Raw genomic sequence first — 26,594 nt, 5'->3', positions numbered from 1 at the left:
ATAGATCATTAGTAAGAAACCTATTCATTATCTCATCAACAAGATAAAATGACTCAAATCAACAAATATAATAAGTAAGACCTCGCTGCTAATGAAATTTTGAAGGCATATGTGCTGAGCCTTGTTGCAGCAATTAGTACAATTTAAAGATAAATACACTAGCGAGACTTGCAGAAATTCCACAATTATTTTACATCTGTTGTGTATTGCTGCCAAGCTTTAAAATATTTCCTTTCTAAAGGCATCCGGCACAAACATAGACCGCATGATATTATTGTTCACAATGAAACATTCTTATCAAAGTCCTCTGATGATTATTGTTTCAGAATATATTCGGTTATTGGGGTCTGTTTCCAAAGTCGATGTAATAGCTTGTGACACATTTCCATTCTATGGACGTTTGGCATGAATGTAAAGCACACAAAATTATTGCACCCTCTTTTGGACAGAGCAGATACTACACTGTGATCTAAGCTTGAGCGCCAAAAGTGTGTAATATTTATTTTCCTCCCATAGAGGAATGATGTCACACATGGGATTTGAAGAGTCAGTACCCTAGAAGAAGAGCACCTTGACCTGCAAAAAATGACTTGGCAGCCCGGCTGGCATTCCTCAATAGGAGAGCCTCCGGCGATTAGCAATAAAGTAACCCTTTCTCAAAGGGAGAAGGTACAGCCTGGGAGAATGAACCTCCTAGAGTGCACAGAACCGAAGCCTTAACTCAACGAACAGGAAAATGGATACAACTTGGGACCGCTTGCGAATTTAATGTTCTCTTTTTACACTTTTTTCTAGAGTGAATGCTGCTGGTTGGCTGTCAACAGGAAAAAGTAAGTTTAACAATGGCCTAGACTTTGATGTCTTTGTGCCGAGGGAAGGCCAAAAAATGTATTTTACTTTGAGTTTCATGTACGATACAACTGCAACATCAGATGAAAATTTTAAAATTACTCTTTTTGTATTATATCTTCAGCGTTTGGACGATCTTATCTTTAAAAAAAGGGGAGTGGAAAGTGATAACGTATGTATGAACATAAATTGTCTTAACTGATTAGAATATTAATGCGAGACTTTGGATTAGTTATGTTTAAAGGATATTATGCGTTTAGTTTCATCTTTGGCTATTCTCCAAGTAGTTGATTGGTTTTCAGAAAACACATTTGCATAAGATGTCTGTCTTAGTAAAATTCCATTAATTTCAATCAACATCCATTAAATAAAAATGGATGTTGATTGAAATTAATGGAATTTTACTAAGACAGACATCTTAGAGAGAACCAGAATTGCCGAATATAAAGTGAGTTTTCTTTTCTTTTTTTTTTCTTTTTTTTTTTTTCTGCTAGCCAGAATTCCGTAACAAATTCCATTCATTGCACTGGTTATGCAGTTAAGTATAGATATTGGTATAAACTAGAAATTCAGAGAAACGTTGAAAACTATATGATGGGAGTTAACTGCTGATATAAAATATACAAGGGAAGCAACTCTTCTATAAAGTTAATCAAGGGGGATAACTCTATTACTACACGTTAATGTAATGTAATCTTTGTATCTAATTTGATTTAGACAGAGAGAAAGAGAGAGAGAGAGAGAGAGAGAGAGAGAGAGAGAGAGAGAGAGAGAGAGAGAGTCTATTCTTCTTGGTATTTTTCCTCCGTGAGAGCATCACGTGTCAATACTTTGATAAGTGAAAAAAAAATGTTGTGAATCAAACAGAACGTTTCTAATCTTATCTCTCTCTCTCTCTCTCTCTCTCTCTCTCTCTCTCTCTCTCTCTCTCTTAAATTATTATCTTTAAATGAAGCCGTAGTAGTTGTACAAACAAGTACAGATATTGATATCACGGAAAAGTTTGGTATTTTTTTACGACCCCCCCCCTCGTGTAGTATAGACACCTCCCAACCACCCCATGTTAAGAACGGCTTTCAGAATACCCCCTCCCCCCCCCCCAAAAAAAAAAATCCCCCTGTTAAGAACAGCTATGGGGAGGTGTGTTTATAATACGCTGGGGCACGTCGTAAAAGTTTACCAAAAGTTTTAATTACCTACTAGTAGGAACAACCAAAAAGTGAAAGAAAAACCAAGTTGTTGTTTTTTTAAAACAAATTAAAATCTATTAAAATCCATTATTCTTCAGCAACTCTTTTTTCCAGAAAGATAAAAGCTTGAATTTTATCATATGAAAAGCAGAATAGTATAAAACTTTTTCTATTTTTAATAGAATTTAAAATTTTAGATTTTCAATTTTCTAAAAATACACCATTCACCGTCATTTTTGTCTCGATCGCTAAAACATTACAATATTTTTTAAAAGGTTTTTGAACCAAATAATTTTTTTCGTCTAAACAAGATTTACAATGATTTGCTATAATAATACGTCTAAGGTTACAATCAGGACTCGGTTCTGGGGTTCGGGAAGGAGTGAGTCATTCGCTCGACAACAGCACGTTTCTGCCCTCTTCTTTTCCAATCGACCACACCTGGCCTCACGCCACCAATATCACACCGCACAATCTGAACGTCAACAACACAAAATACTTTTTAAGAGATATTCATGACTCTTTTCATTTTTTCCCCTTTTCAGGGAATTTTTCCCAGCATTTATATCCTCCTATCAAAAAAAAAAAGGAAGAGACAAGAAAAAAATAGCTTCTCCCATCATGCCCTGTATATTACTTATTTTTTATTTTTGTTTTTGTTTCTAACCATAACCTAGCCTTAAACGGTACCTTTTTTCCCCTTTTTGCATATACCCCATATGCCCCCCTGATCTTCCAGATCAATGACACTTCATAATCCTTCATCCAAGTAGGCCTCCTCTTCTCACGTTGAGATCTCTGGGGACAACTTCTTGGGGGTTGACGTTTTCAGATTCACTACAGACATTCTCATCCAGTTGTAAAGAACCGCAATATGGAGCTAAGTCGAATTGGGGTGCATCGTTAGCTTCTCAGTGGATCTTGACTTCCTCCTCTTCACTGCCATCACTGCCCACCGGCAGGATCACATGACGCAGGTCTAGGATATGCCGGGGAACGCCATTCACCATCACGCTGTTCTTCAACTGCATTCCCATTACAACCCCCCCCTCCCCCAGCGAGTGGAACATTTTGCATTGGAGTGCTTCACCCCCACCTCCTCACCCACTTTAATGGTAGCTTCTTCACCCTCAATTCCTACTGTTGCACGAATGACGCTACTTATATGTGATGATGGCTCTATGAGGCACAGTTGTCTCATCTTGTCTGGTTTTCGGTGAGATGTTGCAACAAAACACTGCCTCCATGGGTGAAATATTGCTTTTTTCCGCAGCAGCCTTGATGGTGCAATGATTCCTCACTATCCCATTGCCATTCAGACGATACGCTGCCCTAAAAAATTGCCTTACTCCCCACTTATCACGCACCTCTTTTAAGGCTTCTGATCGGAAAGTGGGGCCATTGTCCATTAACAGTTCCTCAACCGGTCCTCTCTCCAAAAATATTTCTTCGATGATCCCTCTGATCACCCATGCAGCTTCTGCCCTGATCTCTCTCCAGATGGCAAACTTCCCACGGTCCACAGTCGACCATCAACAAATACAGCTTATGGCGATAATGGGTCACATCAATGGCCAATCGCTTCCAGTCTTCCGCAATGTGTAACTCTCCTACTTCATGTCTGGACGGTCCGGGATCTATCGATTGGCACTCCTGACAATGCTCCACTACCTCTCTGACCTCCTCCTCGGTGGTTTCCAGGTAAACCTCTCTTGCCAGGAATAACGTCCGTTCTCGACCAAAGTGGTGCATTTCATGTAACTCTTTAGCTTCCTCCTCTGCACAGCATACCGAGGAAACCTCCTTTCCCTCTTGAAGCCAGGCCTTCTTTACCCATGTCATCGAATCCGCCTTATTCTTTTCCGATGGGACCAGCACTACAGATATCTTCAACTGGAATTCCGCTATCAAATCTGCAAGTGCTCCAAGCCTGCGCTTGATCAGCATTTCTGCAGCACCTCTGGTTCTAACTCTCTTATCGTCAGATCCATGAAACTACCGTTGCTGAATCGGATTTGATTTCAATTGTTTTCAATCTCCACTTCAAGGCCAGATTGATTCCTTTCATAGCGGCCTCCAGTTCGGCTACGTTGATATGGGAATAATCATTTTTCTTTCTTAGCCATGCCGCATCTTCCACAGTTACACCTCCCATCTCTACTACAACGCCCAATGCCAGGCTGCTGGCATCGCACCAAATCACCCCCGCATCTCCGTCGCTGACGTACCATTCCTCCTTCACTGGGTCTTCTTTTGTCACTCTCGCGATGATTTCTTGTAGCATGTTCATGACCTCCTTCATCACATGGCCCTCCCAGCCATCAGTGCCCATTTGCCGTTTAATAAAGCTGCACGCTATCCTGAGCTAGTCGGCGATTGGATAGTGTCCCACCAGTCTCCCGCAGACCGAGAAGAGTTCTCGTTTTGTCAGGTCAGTTCTGACTTCAGGTATTGCATTCCCTCGTCTAAAGACAAGGCTTCCTTTGCCATCTCGGCATAGTTTCAACCCCAACGCCGCTCCTCCATCCAGGAGCTCTGCCGGTTTTGCAGTAAACCCATACCTCTTGACATAGCCTCTCACTTTCTCCGCTGTCACCTCTGCTTCCTCCATGAGAATGTTGTCAATGTACGAACTAGTGGCCTTGTCCACTGTACATTTACTCAGCACCGTCTTCAGCATGGCAGTCATAATTTTGGGGGCTGAGCTCAGCCCAAAGCCTAACTTCGTCAGGCAATACATCTTCCCCTTGTACCAGACCAATTGATGTAGCCAGAGTTTTTCATCTACATGGATCTGGAGATAAGCCAACTTCAGGTCGACAATCTTAGTGGCCCGCTCCATCCTCCTCCATTTCCTCATAACCTCTTCACATACATCAATCCCCTTTCTTTTTTTTATCTTACTTTTGTTAGTTTGAAGAGATCAAGGGGCTTCTTCCTGGGGCTAACATTTGATTCTATTACAGTTTAAATTTATATCCGAGGGCTCTTTTAAGAATAGACACTGTTCCCTTTATGGCTGTTATCTGTATTTCCTTGCAGCTTGGTTTTCCAGGGATTGCTTCTAAGTATTTCTGAAAGTTCTTTTTTATTAGGCCAGTTGCTCCCGTCACAACTGGTATAATGTTTATTTCTTTCAGAGACCATGTTGTTTTTAGATAATTTTTTAGGTCCTGTCACTTTTCCATTTGATGTTATCGGTGGTGGTTCATGTTCCCTTTTTTTATTTTTATTTTACTTCAGTCGAAGTTCTCAGAAATCAAGGGCCCACGACTTGGGGCTGAGTAAGTAAAGAAATTGAGAACAATTTTCCTCTCCCCAATTAACCATTTTTATACATTGTAGTATATCTTTCATATTGGTCTCATGGTCTTACTGGATTCCAGGACAAGAATTTATCTAGTCTGGTGGAGTATCCAGCTTTGTGCTATTACTTGAGGTAATATCACTTGGAGAAGGTGCACCATTCCTCGGAAAAGCTGTGGGGTAGCCGTAGTGAGGAGATCTTATTTGGGCTGCGAATACTATGTGATTTTAAATATTTGGTCAGGGTTTACTTCTATGAAAAAGTATCCTCATGCCAGATTGTTCTGACAAACCCCCGTACAGAGAGACCTTAGACACTCGAGGATAGTGTCTAGTAGGCATTCAAGTTGTGGCAGGCTACGTGTCTGTTTAATTCTCTGAAATCCAGTACCGGTCTAACTTTGTTTTGGGTGGATTGACCAACCGCCAGTGGGTTGGGCAACCGCCAATAAAGATAGCACTCCTTTTTCTTCTCCTGTCCACGGTTTCAGAATTCCCTCCTCTATCCGCCTCTCCACTTCTTCCTCGAATTCTTTTCCTATTTCTCCTCTCAGTGTTTTCTCGTAGCAGCTTACTTTGTTTCGTAGTTCCGGAGGCCTGGAAATCCATTTCCATTCCACCATCCACCTCTTGCCATCGAACCTCGCCAGGAAATCCTCGTCCTCAATGCGGCAAGCCTCCAGTTTTTGCGTTCTGATATTTCTATCACCTTTCACTCCTGCCATCTCTACTGCACCGAGGCGTCCGAAAGTTACTTGGCCCCCTCTCAATGTAGCGCCTCCCCCCCAGTTGATTGATCGCACTTACACCTAAAACCACATCAACATAACTGACCAGATGATCCAACACCAGGGCTCACAGTCCAATGGGCACACCTTGCACCAGTACTTCCACTGTTGTCTCCTTCACCTCCCTGCCATCCATGATCTTAATACTCCTGGCTCCGCTCCATGACTTAGCGACATTCTTCGCTACCAACGTCATGGTGCAGCCTGTGTCAACAAGGGCCATGGCTCTCTTCCCATTGACTACTACTGGTAACTGAGGCAACGTTTCATAGTGCGCCATTTCCACATAGAAGGGGGAACCACTGGTGCAATGGCTCCCCTTCACTAATTTCCTTGGTTCCGCAAAGCGACGCAATAGCAGCTATTGTGCCCCACTCGTCCACATTGGTAGCAGGTGATCTCCGGTCTCGGTTCTTTGCAGGCCTTGAGCAGGTGAGAACCCTGGCACCAGAATCACTTGATGGCAGGTCTCCCCTCCTGTCGCCTCACCGCCTGTCTCTCATCATTCAAGTGGGGCCTCGTGCACGTATTTCCACTCACAGCTTCAGCCACGATTGGGCCCTTGACATTCTTGACTAGGACCAAGAGATCATCCACTTCCATAGTATTGATCGCAGTGATTCTCTGCATGTTCGCAGAGATTTTTTCCGGGAAGCCATTCACTAGGTATAGCTTTACCATCATCTTCAGGCTCCTCCCCACGTAACCAGCCAATCCTGCCAGTCCCGCCAGACCACCTCAAACTTGCAAGCTTGCCGAGTGCTTCAAATGGACTCTCGGCGAAAGCCAATTTCAGTCTTTGCTCCACTGAGGAAAGGTCTCCCTTATCTTCATCGTGCATCTGCTGGTAAATTGTGAGGGCTTCCTCCTCTAAGTATAGTGGCAGGAGGGTGACCATGTCTTCGATGTTTTGCAACCTTGCCACCATCTTTAATTTTTCCAGCCATTTAATTAGGTCACCCCCCACCAGTGAAGAGTCTCAACATCTGAGTGTTCAGTCTCCAGTCAGCCATGTTAATCTGTTTGACAGGCCGAAATAGCTTCTAAGGTTACAATCAGGATTCGGTTCTGGGGTTCGGGAAAGAGTGAGGAGTCACTCGCTCGACAACACCATGTTTCTGCCCTCTTCTTTTCCAATCGACCACACCTGGCCTCTCTCCACCAATGTCAAACCGCACAATTTGAACGTCAGCAACACAAAATACTTTTCAAGAGAAGATGTTCACAACTCTTTTCAATTTTTCCCAGCTTTTATATCCTCCTATCAAAAAAAAAAAAAAAGGAAGAGACAAGAAAAAAAATAGCTTCTCCCATCATGCCCTGCCTTCCCAAGATGCCCTTCCGGTATATAAATGAGCTAGCCATCCTTTCCTTCTTCTTTCCCAAAGAGTGATGCAGGTACGCCCGGTATGTCGTATATTACTTATTTTTTGTTTGTTTGTTTTTGTTTCTAACCATAACCTAGCCTTAAACGGTACCTTTTTTCACCCTTTCGCATATACCCCACAATACGCAAAAGTATTATAATATAAATACTTAAATTTCAAATAATTTCAACTTTTTAATCACTTTATAGATTTGCATAGCGAAATTAAACAAAATAAAATTTAATGATAGTTTAAAATTAACTATGAAAGCCTGGAGGGGACTAAATAAACTATATTTAGCCATGTATTTTGATTTGACGATTAAATGAAATTGTCTCTAATTTGTTAAAAACTCCCTTCGTAATCTTGTTTCATTTTATTATTTTTTTTTATTTACTCTATCACAGTCATATTTCTAGACACAATCTGTTAAGTCTCTATGATATTTGAGCCCAATTAATTTTCTCATCTCATTTTATCAAGTTATTTTATTACTTTTTATTTTTAGACGCAATCTTTCAAATAACTAGGCTAGTTTACTCCAATTTATTATTATTATTTTCTCTAATCAAAAAATGTATACATGTATATAGGCATCTAATTTACATAAGAAAACATGCTGCTCTCCCCCCCCCCCATCATTATATATAACCCCAAATCTTCCGACCCTCTCGTCAATGACCATTCTTCTTGAAAAAGCCCGCATAAATCAGGCAAAACGTTGAGCGTTCAGGTCCTTCCACCTCCAATCTATTTTTCATATATATATATATATATATATATATATATATATATATATATATATACTAGCAGTTCATCCCGGCTTTGCTCGGGCCCTATGTACTGTTCATAACTTTATGTGTATATATATATATATATTAAAAATGTTGACTCATGTCCACGTAACCTATATCTAAAATTTCAAGTGTTTAGACCCAAAATTGACAGAAAAGTTTGGTAGAGTCTGCAAAGATCAATTCTTTCAATTTTGACCTCTTGGCAGCAATATTTTCGTTCAAAAACTGATTTTAAAGCTTCTTGTGTGCCTGAATACCCTTTATGTAACATTTCAAATGTTTAGACCCAAAATTATCGGAATAGTTTGCTAGAGACTGCAAAGGTAAAATCTTTTGAACTTTGACCTTTTGGCAGCCAAATTTTCGGCCAAAAGTTTTAGATGTAGATTACTTGAACATGGGTCAAACATTTTAATTTAATTTGAGCCCAAAACAATAAATGTTAAAGGGTCAAAATTGGGGTCAAAGTTATAAAAAAATTCGACCTCTGAGGTTTCCAACTTTTCTCTATGGTAGTTAAGGAAGCCTATTATATAGAAGGCATTACCGTACATATTCACACTTTTTAATATATACATATGCACATAAAGTTATGAACAGTACATAGGGCTCAAGCAAAGCCGAGCTGAACTGCTAGTATTTAATAAAATTAAAGATTATGGCTTTTAACTAAAGTTTAATACATGCAAATATCCTTTAACAGCAATTAAATACTGGGGACACATAATTGATGACATTTGTTGAAAGCCAGACACAGTGGGATTTACAGCACAGCAATAAAAATATGTCTCCTCGTACAAATATGTCAACAATGCAAGATTTTAGGATTTGCAAATTATTAATAATTAATCTTGGAGACTACTCACGCTCATTTAAAACGACCCTCCCTTTGTAAACAAAGAGAGCGTCTCTTAGGTTTCAATGCGATTAGTCTCCAAGATATTCCATCATTATATTTAGATATAATAATGTTAGTGTTATTTAAAAAAAAAAAATATATATATATATATATATATATATATATATATATATATATATATATATATATATATATAGAGAGAGAGAGAGAGAGAGAGAGAGAGTTACCTCTGGGTTTTTTCTCCCTTTTAATAAAAATCTCTCAATGCAGCTTTTGAAAAGTAAGGGCGAAACCGGTTGGCTGACTTTTTTATTATTATTCTATACAAGGAGCTTTCACATAGGTCATCAAAGATCTCTTCTTGAAAACAACCTGTGGTGTTCCCTGGAAGCTGAGTGACAACAAGTCTCCCCAAATGTCCAGTACTCTCCATCCCTTTCGATAACATTTACAAATAAATTTGTATTACTGCAAAAGCTGCTTACCATTGATTTCTCACTGGCAGCGACCATTGGTCTTCATTGGAATTTGAGTGGCAATAAGCTTTCCCAAGGACCCAGTTCTCTTTGCACTTGACCAGCAGAGGTCTAGTCAACGCTTTTTTCTCGGTCTTTCCATCCTCCTTTACCCTTCTCGACTATTTGGCATCACTCATTGGGGAGGAGCGATGATGGGGCAATGGGAGGGAATGGGTGAGGGAATAGAGAATTTGTAGATATGCAGCTTCAATGTTTTTGGTTCCATGTAACACTTCTTCATTTTTTGCCTCTGCAGCAGTCTGTCTGACCCACGTATTTGGCTCATGTGTATTCAAGGGTTTTCCTTAATATTTCAGCTGTTTTCATTATCTATCGTTATTTGTTGTATCTTTGCAGCCATTCCTTTGATTTCAATTTCTCCCATTCTTTTTTCCAAGTTTTTCGAAATTTTTCTTAGTGCTCCTACTATTATAGGTATTATTTTGATTTTCTTCATCATCCAAATCCCTTTCAGCTCTCTGGTTAGCTCTGTGTATTTGCTCCATTTCTCCTTTTCTTTGTGGTCAGCTGGGACAGCAAAGTCTATGATTTGACAGGACTTTTCTTTCTTGTTAATTATTACAACATCCAGTCTTCTTGCTTGGATGGTTTTATCCGTTTGTATGTCCATGTCCAATAGGATTTTGTGATTCTTGTTTTGTTGCTGGCTTATGCTATACCATTTGTCTGTGCGTTCGAGATGCAATTGTAAGCATAATTCCCAGTGTATTACCCTCCCCACTTAGTCGTGTCTGTTCTTGTATTCCTTTTGAGCCAGTTTGCTGCATTCACTTACTATATGGTTTATTGTTTTGTCTCTTTGTCCACAGAGTCTGCATTTGCCGTTTTTTTGTGTTTTGTCGATCTTTGCTTTATTATTATTATCATTATTATTATTATTATTTTTAATGATGAAGATTAAAAATTAAGGTTTCCTTTACAAATTGCGATAAATTATTAATAATAATTTTATTCCTACAATATACACATTAAGAGATGCGTTAAATAAATGAAATTAAGAAATATATGAAACAAAACTGGCCTTTTTAATATTAAAAGTTATTTGAACAAATTATAAAGGTGTTAATATTTGATTTATCTCTTGCATATTCTAATGAAGACAACTGGTGCTAGTAACTCGGGATTAGGTGCCATTTTTTTTTACGTAAGGAAGATGCAGCAAGTTTCTGTCGGTAAGAGTTAACTATGGGTGATACATTCTTAGCATAATTGTGGACTGTCTGTTCAGCTGGAGCAGCCTCTTGTGGCTGAAAAGACCAATGTGATAGAGGAGTAGCAGTCTGTTGCAATGGTCACAAACATGTGCCGTACCTGGATTGCTGGCATTGGTGCTTTCCTTTCTCCCTGCACGCTTCTCCACACAGTTTCTCCTTTCCTGCTTTCAGATGTTGGTTCAGGGTTCCTCTCCATCTCGAGCAGTCATCTGCAACTCTCACCCACGACAAAATGTCAATGTTGATTGCCTTCATGTTACACCTCATAGCATCTTTGTATCAGAGTTGGAGGTAGGTGGTGGACCCCTTTATAGATGCCAATTCTCTATACAGGATGTCTTTATGAATGCACCTGTCCTTCATGTGATGGATATGGCCCAACCAACAGTCTGTTACTTGAGGAGACTGTACACACAACGAAGGCTCACATGGGACAAGACCTTTGTGTTGAACACTCTATTATGCTAAGGATATGTGGCTGAGGCTTCATAGGTGAAAGATATTGAGTTGCCGCTTCTGTCTGACATAGGTGGTCCATGTATTGCTGTCATAAAACAGCATGATGATGATGATGATGAAGATGAAGATGCTGTACATTGTCATCTTAGTTTTCACCATCAACTTGTAGTGTAACATTATGCACGTTTACACATGTAGACCCAAGGAGTACGTCATGTAGAGTACGTCACAAAAGAGACAAAGAATAGACTCGAACGGACCTAAATGTGAAAAAATGAAAATGTTAATCCTCAAGGAAGAATAAATTTAAAAGCAGAAATAGTTTTAAATACCAAAACTGTTAATTTTTTGGATGTTACTCTAGATTTAAAAAACAAAATATATACACCCTATAAAAAACAAAGATAACACTGACCCCATATATGTAAACCCAAATTCAAAACATCCAAAATCTATAATTAAGCACATTCCAAATTATATCAGCAAAAGAATAAGTTGCAATTCCTCTAATGTAGACATTTTTAATACTCACAAACCATTCTGTGATAAAGCACTTAAAGTAAAACATTCAGTAATAAGAGGAAAGAACTTCAACTCCTATCTTAGGCTTTCAGAAAAGACCTTTCAGGGCTCTATGGATAAATTTATCTTTGGTTGACCATTGACAACTAAATATTTTCATTTACTAGCCAAATAGAAAAGTTACGAGATAAACCCATGTGATTTTTAAAATATGACATCTTCGTTCTCTGATGATTATGTACATAATAAATTTTTTCTGTATTTTTTTAATAAGTGTAATTCTAAATATACAACAAATTTTATGTTGATACTTGAAGGTATAAACATTCTAATTTCTTCAGATGTTTTTTTTTAAAAAAAGCCTTCGTTAAAAAAAGAGTATATTGTTCTATTAAATTTTTATTGTTTAAATAATTTAACTTTATTCGTTTTATTAAAAAAAAAAGAAAAAATTGAAAAGATATTTTTCACTCAGTAGTGAGTTTTGGAAGATTGTCAGTAAAAGAAACACAATAACCAAAAGATAAGAGTTTCATTATTTCTAGTCGCCAGTTTGAAAAAATCACTCGCAAATGTGACTGCCTTTATTACTCATTCTCCCATCATGTGTGACATTTTGTTACGGCTGTGATGTCACCTACGTCTCTAACGTGATCACCCTCCAGATTCTCTCGAATGTCCTCTCTCATCTTTTTATATCTTTTTCTTTTTCCTTACTATGACATTGTTTCACACACAGCTCAGTATTTGCATATAGCTGCCATGCGCACGTCTGCACTGTTACAATACTCCGTCCATACTGAATGTGAGGTGAGCAAGCTTGGTAGCTGCTTTCCTGTTCTCCTTGTTGGTTTAAATATCAAGGAAGGCGTTGTCAGTTATGGTGGAGATACATGAACTGGTTAACGACATTATCCTTTGAGAGGATCTTGAACAGACTATCCATGATCTTCTAAGGAATATCATGGATAGCTACAAGTAGTATCCTATGCATGAAGAGCATTATTGCCAGCGAAAAAAAAATATTGCAGTCAAATAAAAATAGGGGTATGTTATAATAAAAAAAATGTCATACATTGCAGTCAAATAAAATAGGAGGAATAATAAAAAAATGTCATACATTTTACATGGAAAAAGATTTATTTCTGAAACAACTATCAATAATTTTCCCCACTCTTTATCTGTGCCTAAGCCAAAACGTAGATTCCACGAACAAAGCTTCTTTCTAAGAACTGCACACCCGTGGAACTCTCTTCCGTTTGCCTATTTTCCATCTGACTATCATTTGGTTGTCTTCAAGTCCAACGTAAACAAATTCTTGATGAACCGTCCCCTTAAGTAATCCAATTTACCAAATTTCCACTACTAACGATTACTATATTATTCCATAGTAACCCTTATCCTCGAGTGGCCTCCGGGCCTTGATAAGTGGTGACCTCCTATGTAAAAAAAAACCCAAAAAAATGAATATCATGACCATCATCCATTACGATCAATTTACAATGATCAAAGAAAATAACACACATATACAGATTGTTAAGACTTATTCCAAAACTAAGTGAGCTTAAGAATAATTGCTTCATTAAGTACAGAAACGAGGAAAAAAAAACGTACTTTTGCAACATGATAAAAGAATTGCCAGTTACCTTTGAAAAGATTAAATTTAAAGCTAAATTTGATAAATATATTAGCGATAAAAAGAAAATAGAAATCATGAGTTGGCAAAAGATAAAGTTCAAATCACAAAAAAAAAAAATTTTCTTATGATATTTTGTCATAAGGTGAGCGTGTGGTGATATAAAGAAAACAACATTGAAATATCTTTCAGAATAACTAGGATGTAAACCCAAATAAGGAGGGGTTTTTTTTTTTTTGTTTTTGTTTTTTCTTACATAGGCATCACCACTTATCAAGGCCCAGAGATCACTCAAACCGGACATATTCTTTCTAAGTGAAACTGGCATAGGGCCAACCACTTCCCTAGACGAATTCATAATTAAAGGATACTCTAACTTAACATCTAAATCTGACCCCCAAGATCGCCATGGGCATGGAATATGTGCCTACATTAAAGATAGATTTCCATGTGGTAGGGATATCTCCAGAGAAGTCCCTAATTTACCTTATGTGTGCTTCCAGGTTGCACTAGCTTACACTATTGCATTTATATTTGCCCTCTATCGCCCCCACAACAGTAGGGTTACTATCTTTAAGAGCATATCTGAGAAAATTGACCACATCCTGTCTGCTCATCCTTCGTCTAACATTCACATTTGCGGTGACTTCAACGTCCATAATGTGGAATGGCTGACCCACTCAAATAAAGCCGATGATGAGGGGAGGTTCTGTCATGATTTTTCCACTGCCTATGACCTCACTCAGATTGTTCACGAACCCACCCATGTGCCCGATACTACCGGTCAATATGCAAGCCTTCTAGACCTTTTCCTCACAGCTTGCCCTGAGCTATGTTCATGTTCCATTCTATCTCCTCTGGGATCCTCCGACCACTCTGTTGTAGCAGTTAAGATAAAAATGAAATGTAATAAGTCTTCAGACATACCTCTCCACCGTACTGTATATCAATACTCTATGGCTGACTGGGATAGCTTCCGTACATTCATATCTGACCTACCTCTGCATTCCATGTTTAAAAAGGATGTGTCCTTTATAGTATTAGACCTGACCGAATGGTTAATTGTAGGCATAGACCGATTCATACCATCCAAAAAATTCCAACAAAAACCTAACAGCCAGCCATGGTTCTCCCCTGAATGTGCTACTGCCATCGCGCACAGAAATCACTTTTTCCATAGCTACCAACGTAATAGATGTACTGAAACTAAAGCTGCTTTCAGGACTGCAAACAACCACTGTAAAAGAGTAATAAAAAATGCAAGAGAGCTATATGCTCAGTCCGTTAAATCCAAAGTAGCTGAGCAGCGGCTTCGTTCCCACCAGTTCTGGCAAATAGCAAACAGGATCTTGAACAGAAGCGTGCGTTCTATCCAACTATCATCAATGCACCTGAGGTCATCTCGTCAGCATCAGACAAGGCCAGACTATTTGCCAAGAACTTTGCAGCTAATTCTACCCTATGTGACAAAGGCCATCAACTCCCTGTATTTCCTCCTATAACTGACAACATGCTATGCAACATACAAATATCTGTGCATGAGGTCGCCAAGGTAATCAAGAACCTTGATTCCAGTAAAGCAACTGGCCCTGACGGCATTCCAGTTATAGTACTGAAAAAGCTCCAACCAGAACTTGCCCCCATACTTACAAAACTGTTTAAGCGTTGCCTTAAGGAGAAGTGATTTCAAACACCCTGGAAAACCTCATCAGTATGCCCTGTATTTAAAAATTCAAGTGATAAGTCCTCTCCTTCTCAGTACAGACCAATAAGTCTCCTGTGTGTCATGAGTAAGTTGTTGGAATCCATATTAAATAAAGAAGTAGTCAACCACCTCAGCAGAAACAACCTTCTTAGCAACATGCAATATGGTTTCCACTCTGCAAGATCTACAGCAGATATGGTAGCTGTTATATCTCATAGGATTAGTGAATCTCTTGACAAAGGCTTCCTTTCCAGGGCAATTGCTCTTGACATATCTAAGGCCTTCGATAAGGTATTGAATAAGGGTCTACTTCACAAGATTTCCAGCTATGGTATCACTGAAAATGTTTTCTGAATCATTAAATCATTTCTCTCCGATAGGTTCATAAGAGTAGTGGTTGATGGGTAGAAATCAGAGGCCCACAGTATTAATGCTGGAGTCCCTCAGGGGTCCATCCTGGGCCCAACCCTCTTCCTGATCTCCCAAAACACACTTAAATCATTCGTTGACATCTATGTTGATGACACGACCATCTATGGCAACTCATCAAAAGCTGTAAATGACAAAGTTCTCTCTAATTCTCTCTCCTCTGATCTTGAGCGCATGGTACAGTGGGGGAAGAGGTTGCTGGTCACTTTTAATGCATCTAAAACCAAGCTTCTATCTTTACATCATCAACGCTCTGATCCCCATCTGGCATGAATTGAAATGGATGGCTCTCGTCTTGGGGAGGCTCAATGTTTTGACAAGCTTCTAAGTTTGATCTTTACTCCTGATCTGAAATGGAACAAGTACATCAGGTCTGTTGCCAAGGACGCTGGGAAAATGGTGGGATCCTTCTACCACTCCAGAAGATATCTCACTACTGATGCAATTCTCTATCTGTATAAAAGCCAAGTACGTCCAAGTATGGAGTACTGCTGACACATCTGGGCAGGAGCTGCTAAAAACAGCCTACCCTGCCTTGACAGAGTACAAAATAGACTTCGTGGTTTAGTGGGGGATGCCCTTTTCTCTTCCCTGCAGCTTCTCTCCCACAGAAGAGACGTTGCGAGCCTGTCTTTGTTTTATCGTTATTTCCATAGCAAGTGCTCATCTGAGCTCCAATCTCTCGTCCCCTCTCGCCAATCTTCCATAAGAAACACCCGCGTGGCTGAAACTACTGTCAATAATTTTCCCTACTCTTTATCTGTGCCTAAATCCAAATGTAGATTCTATGAGCAAAGCTTCTTTCTCAGAAGTGCACGATTGTGGAACTCTCTTCCGTTTGCCTGTTTTCCACCTGACTACAACTTTGATGTCTTACAGTTCAACATAAACAAATTCCTGACAAACCGCCCCCTTAAGTAAGACACTCTATCAAATCTCCAATACTAATGATTACTACAATACTATCTCATTGATTACTGTACACACAATAGCCCTTATCCCTGAATGGCCTCCAGGCCTTGATAAGTGGTGACGCCCATGTAAAAAAAAAAAAAGGATAAGCGTTAAAAGTTTACAGTAGTCAATTATAATATAGTAATCGTTAGTAATGGAAATTCAGTAAATTTGTTAACTTAAGTGGAACGGCTCATCAAGAACTTGTTTATGTTGGACTTGAAGACAATTAGATTGTAGTAAGCTGGAAAGCAGGAAAACGGAAGACAGTTCCACAGTCATGCAGTTCTAAGAAAGAAGCTTTGTTCATGGATTCTACGTTTAGGTTTAGGCAAAGATAAAAAGTGTGAAGAAATTATTGATAGTGTTTTCAGCTAGACGAGTGTTTCTTGTGAAAGTTTGGTGAGGGGTGACCGTAGATTGAAGCTCCGTCGAGTACTTGCCATGAAAATAACGATAAAGCAAAGACAAACTCCCAACATCTCTTCTGTGAGATAGAGGTTGCAGCGAGGAGAAAAGGACATCTCCCACCAGGCCACAAAGTCTATTTTGAACCCTATCAAGGCAGAATAAGTCCTTTCTAGCATCTCCTGCCCATATGTGGCAACAGTCCTCCATCCTTGGACGTACCTGGCTCTTTATAGATAGAGAATTGCATCAGCAGTGAGATATCTTCTGGATCGATAGAAGGATCCTACCATTTTTCCAGCGACCTTGGCAACAGATTTGATGTACGTATTCCATTTAAGATCAGGAGTAACGGTCAAGCTCAGAAGCTTGTCCAAATATGAGGCCTCCCCAAAACGAGAGCCATTCATTTCAATTGATGCCAGATTGGGATCAGAGCGTTGATTATGTAAAGATAGAAGCTTGATTTTAGATGCATTAAAAGTAACCAGCTACTCCTTTCCCCATTGTACCACATGCTCAAGATCAGAGGAGAGAGAATCGGAGAGAACTTAGTCATTTACAGTCTTTGATGTGCTACCATAAATGGTAGTGTCATCAGCATAAATGTCTACGAATGATGTAAGGATGTGATTTGGAAGATCATTAATGTAGATCAGGAAGAGAGTTGGGCTCAGGATGGACCCCTGAGGGACTCCAGCATTAATACTGTGAGCTTCTGATTTTTGCCCATCAACTACTACTCTTATGAACCTATCAGAGAGAAATGATTTAATAATCGAGAAGACATTTTCAGCTATACCATAGCTGGAGATCTTGTGAAGTAAATCTATATGCCATACCCTATCAAAAGCCTTTGATATGTCAAGAGCAATTGCCCTAGAAATGTTGCCTCCATCGAGAGATTCACTAATCCTATGAGATATAACTGTAAGCACATCTGTTGTAGATCTAGCAGAACGGAAGCCATATTGTGTGTCACTAAGAAGGTTATTTTTGCTGAGATGGTTGATTACTTCTCTATTTAACACAGATTCCAGCAACTTACTCATGATGCACAGGAGACTTATTGGCCTGCACTGAGAGGGAGATGAGTGATCACCTGAATTCTTAAATACAGAGCATACTGATAAGATCTTTCAGGGTGATGTGAAGCAATTCTTCTTAAGACAATGTTTAAACAGTTTTGTAAATATGGGCGCTGGTTCTGGTTGAAGTTTTTGAGTACTATAACATAATTAAATCCTTCTTAGATAAGAGAAAAATCTAGGTTGTCCTTGACGGTCGTACATCTAAACAATATGATATAAATGCGGGAGTGCTTCAGGTGTCTATCCTTGGACCTCTATTATTCCGAATATTCATAAATGATCTCCCCGACAAAATTGTCTGTGAGATGGATATATATGCTGATGACACCATGCTCTATAACAGACACGACAGGAAAACAAATGAACACGTATCTAAAGAAATGGCAGAAATACTAGAGGATGATCTCCGATCTGTAGTGGAATGGGGACAAAAATGGATGGTCACATTCAATGCTGCCAAGATTAAACTTGTTTCCTTCAATAATTACAAGAAACCTTCTCTACCACCAATAGCAATGGCCAATGACTTTATCTGAAAGCACATCTTTTAAACTTCTCGACCTAGCATTCACAGAAAACATGAGTTGGAACAATTACATTGAGAGTATTGCCAGGACCGCTGCGAAGAAGATGGGTTCTCTCTACCGTGCTAGAAAGCTACTAACGCCCGAAATATCCTGTACCTCTATAAGGCCACCATTCGCCCATGCATGGAGTATTGTTGTCATATTTGGGCTGGTGCATCAGCCACTAGTCTATCGCTCTTAGACAAAGTTCAAAAGAGTGTCACCAATCTGATAGGTCCTGAACTGTCATATAAGCTTCAGCCTCTGTCCCATCGACAAAATGTTGCATCCCTCTGCCTGTTCTACAAGTACTTTAATGGTGACTGCTTTGACAAACTGTAAGCACTTGCGCCCCCTCGACGTAAATACCCCTGACAAACCCGACAAGCAGCTAAATCCCACCCCTTCACAGTAGAGATCATTAGATGTAAGAGAGCCTTCTACTCCAGTAGTTTCTTCCTCAAAACCACTAGACTTTGGAATTCCCTTCCGGGTTCTTGCTTCTCCAACTGTACTGACATGCAGAAGTTCAAGTGTAACATGAACCGACATCTTGCTGCCCAACTCCCTACACAGTACCCCAATGCCTATGTCCCTGATAGTAGCCCCCCTACATCAAAGTGGCAATGTGCCTTGTTTGGGGTGAAAATGTAATAAAAAAAATATTTGGAATACTGTCAGGGCTGGTTGCTTTACTAGAATCAAGGTTTTTGATGAGCTTGGCAACATTATATACAGATATTTGTATATCATATACCGTGTTTTCTGATACAAGAGGAAATATTGGAGGTTGGCGGCCTTGGTCGCAAAGGGTAGAATTAGCTGCAAAGTTCTTGGCAAAGAGTTTGGTTTTGTCTGATGCTGACGAGATTACTTCAGGTCCATTGATGATAGTTGGGATAGAGAACATGCTTCTGTTCAGGATTCTGTTTGCTATTTGCCAAAACTGGTGGGAACCAAGCCGCTACTCAGCTACTTTGGACTTAATGGACTGAGCATACAACTCTCTTGCATTCTTTATTACTTTTTTACAATGGTTGCTGGCAGTCCTGAAAGCGGCTTTAATCTCAATGCATCTATTATGTTGGAAGCAATAGAAAAAGTGATTTCTGTGTGCAACGGCATTAACACATTCTGGAGAGAACCATGTCTGGCTGTTAGATTTTTGCTGGAACGTTTTTGAGGGTATGAAACGGTCTATACCTACAATTAACCATTCCGTCAGGTTTGATACTATAGAGGACATATTCTTTTTAAACATGGAACACAGAGTTAGATCTGATATAAATGTACAGAAGCTATCCCAGTCAGCAATATTGTATCGATATACTGTACGATGGAGAGGTCTTTCTGAGGACTTATTACATTTCATTATTATCTTAATTGATACAACAGAGTGGTCGGAAGATCCAAGAGGAGACAGAACAGAAACTGAGCATAGTTCAGGGGAAGTTGTGAGAAAAAGGTCTAGGAGACTCGCATACTGGCCATCAGTGTCGGGTACACGGGTGGGTTCGTGAACAATCTGAGTGAGGTCATAAGCAATGGAAAAATCATGAAAGAACCTCCCCTCATCATCGTGAATGTTAGCTGAAGGATTAGCAGATTGGACGTGATCAATTTTCTCATATATGCTTTTAAAGATAGTAGCTCCGCTGTTGTGGGGGCGATAGAGAGTAAATATAAACGCAGCAGTTTTGGGATTTGTGAACTAGGCTGACAGACTTGCTTAGAGCAGGACAGAGAGAGAAACTAAGAGAGAAAAAGAAACGAAGAATTTTTTTTTTTTTTGTAGCACATGATAAGGTAAAGCCATAATAATTACTCACTAATATGGCATCGAGATGCCCCACCAGTCCAGAATCCATTCACCAGATGGCAATACAGCAGCCCCAGTACTTTTCACCTGCTGATAGGACAGCCTCCTTAGTGGTAAATCCAAAGTTCGGGTCCCTGACTATCAGGCAGATAACGTCAGCCTAGATAAAACGTTTACCTCCAGCATCCTTACTAGTGACATGGCTACAAAGATAGACATAGAAACAGAAAATTTCCGACATCTCTGGTGACTGTTCACACAAAATACTGCCAACCTAGAATACAGATTTTTCTTCTCCCTTTGTCAGAAAAATCACTCATTAAAAAATGAGGACTGAGAGACAAATAAAGAGAAGCGAGAGTAACGGGAGCTACCGATAACGCATCCACAATGCATTCTCTACTCTATTAAAAAAAATTATTTTATTAAGTATTGTACTTAATAAAAGTTCAATTGGTGTGTTTAAGGGAAAGTATGGAGATAGATTACCCTCTCACAAACTGAAAATGAATACAATTGCATAATCTATTTATGCAATCGACTTGAGTAAAGAAATTGAAGATCTTGTGAAATTCTGTAGATTCTGTGCAATTGCAGAAAAAGTACCTCCAGTAAAAAATTAGTCGAAAACAGACAGACCCTGCTCAAGACTACATATTGATTATACAGGACAAATGAATCAAGTTTATAACCTAATTATAGTAAGCAGTTTACTGAAGTGATTCAAGATTGCCAAATATAGGAAACTCGCACTATAAACATTTGCACAAAGTCTTCACAAGATTCAGTATTATTTATACAATTATTTCTGATAATAGAACTCAATGTATGATGAAATAATTTAGGAATTTGCAAAGAAATTTCAATTAGTCATGTGACAACTGCTCTATACCATCCAAGATCCAATGGCCAAGCAAAACATTTCGCATGTATGTTTAAGCAACTGTTAAGAAAATCAAAGGAAAATTAAACTGAATATGAATTGATGCAACAGGGGGTGGCGGTAGTTTAGTAGTTAACAACACAGACTGACGATTTGGATGTCTCAAGTTCGAATCAAAGTTTTACAAAAATCACTTTCACTTAGGATGATGACAATCTTCATGTGGTCCCGCCAGAAATCTCTGATGTCTTTCTAGAAAGAATTGCAACTAGAAACCAATACCAACAATGGAATCTTTGGATTCATATGAGATGATGATGATGATGATGATGATAATAGTGCAACAGTTTCTTAGAGTGTATTGGATAACTTCAAATCAGCAGTTTTACTAAATATATATAACTAAAAACTATGCATGATAAATCTACGCCTAATTGTTGTTGCTGCTGCTGATTAAAGCAACTTCGATACGAGTGATCAACTCGGTCCGTCAGCGTAAAATATCATAAAACAATCTTGTAATAAACAATAAAATGAAAACTTGGCAAATATCCTTTTAAGTTCATACCTTAAAGATATCTACTAAAGAAAACTCCTGGTTTTTATTGAATATTCCCTCTTACACGGGCAATCTACTGAGTCCATTAGCGCGAAAAATGTTATTAACATAAACAATAAAACAACTTAGTTGTGATTATTTTTGGCAAATTCTTGACTGAGACTTTTTTTGACCCAGTGTTCCACTTTTTTTTATCTTTGTCAAAAAAAAAATAATTATAAAAAAGTTTATTTCTTTATCATTGAAATAAAAAAAAACATAACGAATTTAGTCACAACTTTCAGCCAAGAGGTTTTTTTTTGACAAATGAAATTTTACAAGTGACCTTTTTCTTTAAAATTTGAATTTTGTAACACAATCACAATGCAACACTAGAAAATCTTTGTAAAATCCTTATGATCATTATTATTATTGAATATTGCTTGTTTTTTTTGTTTGTTTTTGTCTGTTTTTTTTTTTTTTTAATTAAACTTGAAACTGTTGAAGTTGCTTTGACTAATTAAACCCTTAATGACTGTGAAATGTTTTTTCCAATGCAGTGTGCGAAATAATTATCTCAGTCTTTTAGGATTTTATCAGACGTACATAAAATGTGTTTATTTCTTAGCCGTGCATAGTTACTAAAATGAAGGCACGACTAATCTAAAAAAAATAAACTTATTTATTTTTTTACAATATTTTTAACGAAAAAACAAAACGAAAAAAGTGGCACATAGAACTGAAAAAAAAAAATAATTGTTTCAATTTTTAAGGAGTTCATTATGTAAATAAATACTTATCTGCCTTAAGAGAGGATGTTTTAAAAAGTTATTTGTTTTTTGTAAATACTTTTTATATGAATTCCAAAATATATTTGCTAAAAAATAACTTCTCAATTGAAACTTGTGAGTAAATTCATTTTATTGTTTATTTAATGCCACAACAAATTTGTACAATATTTTGCACTGATTAATCCAGTAGTTCGTTTGTGTCAAAGCTGCTTTAATAGCAAATCAGCAACAGTGCACAGTGCAATATTATTAAGCCCTCTTATGTCCGACCAAAATCCAACATGACTAAATGTCCGATTCGGCTCCTGCTGATGCAAGCAACTTTACACGTTGTCTCTATGTGACAAACAGCAGGAGCAGTCACTTATACATTGATCGGGCATAATTTTGTTCGTACATTTTTTTATAAAACCCCCAAATCAAGATTCTCAGCAATTGTTCACAAGAAAGATCCAATTGGTATTTGATAAACTGATACCTAACAGAACCAAAAAGTTTCTAAAATATATCAATGCAAATTATTTTCATGTGTGTGTGTGTGTGTGTGTGTGTGTGTGTGTGTGTGTGTGTGTGTGTGTGTGTAAAGAACGCAGGTTGATAATTTTGGTAATTGACTGGTTATTCAGAATTAAATATTGATTTTGTAAAAAAAAAAAATGTATCGATAACAAATTTGGAGAATCTGACACACTTCACTCTATTATATAATCATTGTTTTAATATCCGCATGTGTGTGTTTCATCTTTATCAAGAATCATCAGTATGGCAGATTATACAACTGTTTTGTCACTCACATGATTAGCATCTGGGACCCCAGTCATCATTGTACTTGTACTCGAAACAGCATTCACCCAGATTGAATTGAGCCAGCTCCAATCAATCCACCCAGCCGTTCATCCATCCATCCATCCATCCATCCTTGCGACTGCATCCATCATGAAGGCTGACCAAGCCTTACAATTTGATGATCTCTAGCTACTCACTGTTCCAACGGTAAACTCTGTAGATTCAGGATTTGGTTCCAGGTTAGGTATAAAATTTTTGAATACTAGTACAAAAAGTCTATTTAAAAAAATTATAAAGATTCACTGACAAGGAGGAATTATTTATTACAAATTGTATGACTAGTGTATATCATCAACCGATTATTAAAAGACAAGATAACCAACCTTAAAACCTTGTATATAATTAAAATATATATTAAAAAAAAAAACAAGCCTTAGAGAAACAAACGTTAATTCAGCTTTAGCTATAACTTAACTATTCTTTTAATCTTGTTCCTCACCCCCCAACCCAACCCATAAAACATTCACAACAAAAACTCGTCTAGCTACAACCACTGTCAATAAATTCTCTTTCTCTTTCTGTGTACCTAGAACTAAGTGGAATGTCCATGAAGAAAATTTCTTTCCTAGAACTGCCTGTCTGCAAAACGCAGTACCACGGAACTGCTTCCCAACCGACTTCATATAACATTACTAATTTTAAGTCTAATGTAAAACAAATTCATGTTAGTCGTCCTCTTTAGCAGTCAATTTCTGAATTTCTGACCAATTAAAACTATTATTACTAACACTGTCAATGTTTCACCATCTACCTGTCAAATTCAATAACCCTTATCCTCGAGTGGCTTGTGGTTCTTAATAATAAGTGACAACTTCCCATTTAAAAATTCCAGTGTATCAAATTTGCATTGAATTTGATCCGTAGAAACTAGACATGAATCAAGCAAGATTCCCTAAGTTTCAATTTCTTCTTCAGACTTCTTAAGCATAAGTTTCAAATTTTAGACATTTTATAGAATCAAAATCATGTAATGGATTTTAATCAAAATTAGAATAAGGATTCCAGACATAAGTTTTAGTTTTATTATATCTTGATTTAATCTTTGTAAGGTGGACATAAACGTTGTGGAAAAAAACTGTTCCGTTTGGGGAATATGCTGTGTTTTATCTACAAGTCTAAAGACTGAAAAGATAAGTTGGTAACTTACATTTAAAAAAAATCCCTGTAGAATATCAGTTTGAAGAGATCACTTTTTCAGCAGCAACAATTCACTGGTAACGTCACTTGAGTAATGTCAATGGCGGAGAAGAACTTCTGCTGATAAAAAATTTAGATTCCCCACTCACACCTCTACTTTACATCTCATAGAGATATGGCAGAACTGAATATATATTTAAGTTCGATGCATGCATATATATGTGTGTGTGTGTGTGTGTGTGTGTAGAAATGTATGCTTTTGTATATATTTTCTATTCTTTATGTATACCAATTTTTTTCCTTGAATCAGAAGCTCAATTTTTGTTAGGACATAACAACAGTGCATATATAAATAAATAACATTTTTACAAGATTTCAAGGTTATATATATATATATATATTAAGTTTAAAAAGTATATGAGTTTTTTTTAGGTATATATATCCCTAATAATATTGACAAAATTTTTTCAAATATTAAGCTAAATTGAAGTTATGCTTGCAGCTTCAGAGCATATTCTGGTTTGTTGCATCCCAATGACTAGAGGAAAGAACCAGTTTCTAATCATAACCTTTATTTTTTATTCCGGTAAATACACATTTTATTCCTTTACCCCCTCACACACATTTTTCCATGCATAACGAAAAAAAATAGTTTATTTGGCTACTCTTGAGAGATAAACAAATATTAATTAAAAAAAAACAAAAAAAAACATAGTATACAAAATAAACTAAAAAGAAAGAACGGTGCTTACAAAGGTTGAGAAAAAACATCTAACACTATGTTGGAAGGTTCTAAAGTCGCCATCTTAGATTTGAGTGATTAAAATTTTTATCTATTTTAAACAGTTTATAATAAATTAATGTTTGATCTTATTCACTTTATTGCTCTATTTAACATAAATACTTTAGTCACTATTAACAGAAATTACTGAAAGTGATTTAATAAAAAAAAAAGGATAAATTACTAAAAATCTTTTAAAAAGTATTTGTTCGTGGAGTTTCAGGGGAGATAATTTAAATTAAATTAACATTGCTTGCTAGAGAGAAAGATTTTATAGAAAGTGAAAAGGTGATTGCTTTCTTTCTCTCTCTCACGCACCATCATTCAGCCGAAATAAAAAAAAAAATTTTTCACTCCATTTCTTTATGGTCTTATTTAAACTTTAATACAAATTTGTATAAAAATTACCAAAATATTAAAAGTTTTTGTTTTGTGATTGTCGATATGAACCAAGATGGCTGCCGGAACAAACACATGCGGTTGAGTCTTCTACAAATTTTTTTTTTTTTTTTTTTTTTTTTTTACAAAGGCATCACCACATTATCAAGGCCCAGAGGCCACTCAAGGATAAGGGTTAAAGAGTGTACAGTAGAAATTGGTCAATATAGTAATCATTAGTAATGAAAATTTGGTAAATTTAATAACTTATATGGAACGGCTCATCAAGAACTTATTTACTTTAGACTTGAACACAACCATATTGTAGTCAGCCGGAAAGCAGGAAAACGGAAGACAATTCCACAGGCGTGCAGTTCTAAGAAAGAAGCTTTGTTCATGGAATCTACGTTTAGGTTTAGGCACATTTCTTTTTTATTTTTTATTTTTTCCGGCATTATATTGTCATGCATTTTTTCTTTCAAAACAAAGAATTTCTTTTTTTTTTTTTGAGGAGTATATGCACAAGAAGAGTTGATTTTGACATAATAATAACCGATTGCTTTAGCATAATGAAATAGATCTGTAAAAAATGGGGTTTGTATTACTGTACACATAGATTCGAAAACGTTGTCAAAAAACAAATATATAACAAATAAATGTTATCAAAGGCAAGATAAGTTACTTTTCTACCTAACTGGATATAATTTTCGTGTTTTTATTCAATTTAACATGTTTATTCAGC

General features: G+C 37.5%; 2 protein-coding genes across 5 annotated transcripts in view; both read right to left on the bottom strand.

The window, feature by feature from the left end:
* LOC145287943 (beta-alanyl-dopamine/carcinine hydrolase-like) overlaps window positions 1–24,856 on the bottom strand; it is a 73,821-nt gene extending 48,965 nt beyond the window's left edge. The window contains exon 1 of the mRNA XM_080135900.1: window positions 24,704–24,856. The gene's annotated coding sequence lies outside the window, so the exon portion shown is untranslated. The remainder of the gene's footprint in view (window positions 1–24,703) is intronic.
* Window positions 1–26,594, bottom strand: part of LOC145287941 (beta-alanyl-dopamine/carcinine hydrolase-like) — a 151,134-nt gene that overhangs the window by 37,335 nt on the left and 87,205 nt on the right. The gene's annotated exons all lie outside the window — the stretch shown is intronic.

The sequence above is a fragment of the Euprymna scolopes genome, chromosome 11, assembly GCF_053919585.1.
Source record: "Euprymna scolopes isolate OS-2025 chromosome 11, ASM5391958v1, whole genome shotgun sequence".
NCBI lineage: Eukaryota > Metazoa > Mollusca > Cephalopoda > Sepiida > Sepiolidae > Euprymna > Euprymna scolopes.
The sequence above is the reverse complement of the archived record's forward strand: the minus strand, read 5'-3'. Positions and strand labels throughout refer to the sequence as shown.